Source organism: Rhincodon typus, chromosome 8, assembly GCF_021869965.1.
Source record: "Rhincodon typus isolate 14 chromosome 8, sRhiTyp1.1, whole genome shotgun sequence".
NCBI lineage: Eukaryota > Metazoa > Chordata > Chondrichthyes > Orectolobiformes > Rhincodontidae > Rhincodon > Rhincodon typus.
The window spans coordinates 36946864-36948974 of record NC_063339.1 but is presented as its reverse complement, the minus strand read 5'-3'; positions in this window follow the sequence as shown (position 1 = coordinate 36948974).

Here is a 2111-nt window from a genome sequence, read left to right as displayed (position 1 = left end):
CAATGTTTTGCTAGGCCTGATGGAAAGTAGAAGACTCTGGTCCCTGACATTTTCTTAGCTACATTGCTGAATACTTAAGACCATAAGACACAGGAACCTAAGTAGACCATTCAGCCCATCGAGTCTTTTCTGCCATTCACTGAGATCATGGCTAATCTGAAATTCTCAAATCCACTTTCCTGCCTTTTTCTCATAACATGATTCTCTTCCTTATTAAAAGTCTGTCTATCTCAGCCTTGAATATACTTGACTCTGCGGTAAAGAATGCCACAGCTTCATCATCCTCTGAAAGAAGAAATTCCTCCTCTGTCTCTGTCTTAAATAGGTGTCTGACCCTCTACTCTGAAATTACGTCCTCTGGTCCTAGACTCACAACACTTGCGCTCTTGAACTAGCAATGGTTTTAACCAAGCTATTCCAGCAAAGCTACAACATGGCATCTACAAAGTGGAAAATTGTCTAAATATGTCCTGGACACAGCCAATTACTGACTTGAATCCATTCTCAATCATTAAAATAATGATGAAAGATGTCATCAAGATATCAAGTAGCACTTGGATTTTGCCAGGACCAATCAGCCCAAACCTCATTATAGCCTCGGTTCAAACCTGGATAAAGGAACTAAGTTCCAGGGTGAGGTGAAAATGACCATCTTTAATATCAAGGCAGCATTTCATCAAGTGTGACATTAAGTAGTCTGAGAAGAAATCAATGGGTATTGAATGCTCTCCACTGGCTGGAATTATACTGAGCATAAAGAAAAATGGTTGTGATGGTTTGAGGTCTACCATCTCTTCCCAAGTCAGAAGTCACATGACACCAGGTTATAGTCTAACAGATTTATTTGAAATCTCAATCTTTCGGAGCACAGCTCCTTCGTTAGGTGCTCCGAAAGCTTGTGATTTCAAATAAAACTCTTGGACAATAACCTGGTGTCGTGTGACTTCTGCCTTTGTCCACCACTGTCCAACACTGGCACCTCCACATCATCTCTTTCCAAGGACATTGATGGTAGAAGTGCTCCAGGGCAGTGTCCTTGGCCCAACTATCTCTAGCTAGTTCAATAATGACCTTCCTTTCACATAAAGAACACGACACATGTTGAGAAGGTGATTACAGATACATTTGTGATCTTTAATTTTATAAATAGAGGAACTGAGTAAAAACCAAAGGAAATTATTCCAAACACATTGTGAAGAGGATGCTCAGTACTGCACAAACCTCCTCCACACTGCTGATACTTTTATGCCAAGTATGACCAAATAAAGGAATGCTCTGGATTTTTTTCTGAAAAGTGTCCCTTTGCCTTGCCACAAATCCCTGTGGTTTCTCAGTAAGAGATGGCAGAATTATTTTTCACCCAGAAGATACTTGGGATCTGGAACTTTCTGCCCAGAAAGGTAGTAGGTCAGAAATCGCATAACACCAGGTTATAGTCCAACAGGTTTATTTGAGAAAACAAACTTTCGGAGCCTTACTCCTTCTCCAGGTGTTAGTGAGAAAGGTAATATCAGACACAGAACTTATAAGTAAAAGATCAAAGGGTCACACCATTGATGAAAATGGACTAAACAAACCTAATATGCTGTTAAATCTTTAATCAGTTAGAAGGTTTTAATTGATTAATATGTATATACAAATCCCCGAATTCCTTTCAAGTCATTGTCCTGTGAGAACTAAAGGTTTCATCAGTGTAAAGAAGAGGTGACATTTTCGGTGAGATGACACCAAAATTGGTGTGCAATTAATCATTATTGTGCCAATCACAACTTCTAGACATATCCTTCGTTCTTAGTTTATCCCAATGCCACTCTCTTTGACTTTGATCATGTTTAATCTCTTTTTTACACATTTTCACAGACTTCCCCTTTCTCACTCAACTCATTCCTTTCACTGCTTAAAACCTTCCAACTTTTGCAGATTCTGATGATAGTCATCAACGTGAAACAAACTTTGTACTCTCCTCAGAGACCACCTAACCAGCTGAGAATTTTCAGCACTTTCTTATTCCTTAGAACACATCTAAACAGATCAGTTAAGAAAGCCTCTGTTGCGATCACAGCCTGAGGTGGGACTTAAACCTAGAGACAGGTACGTGACTATTGTACCTT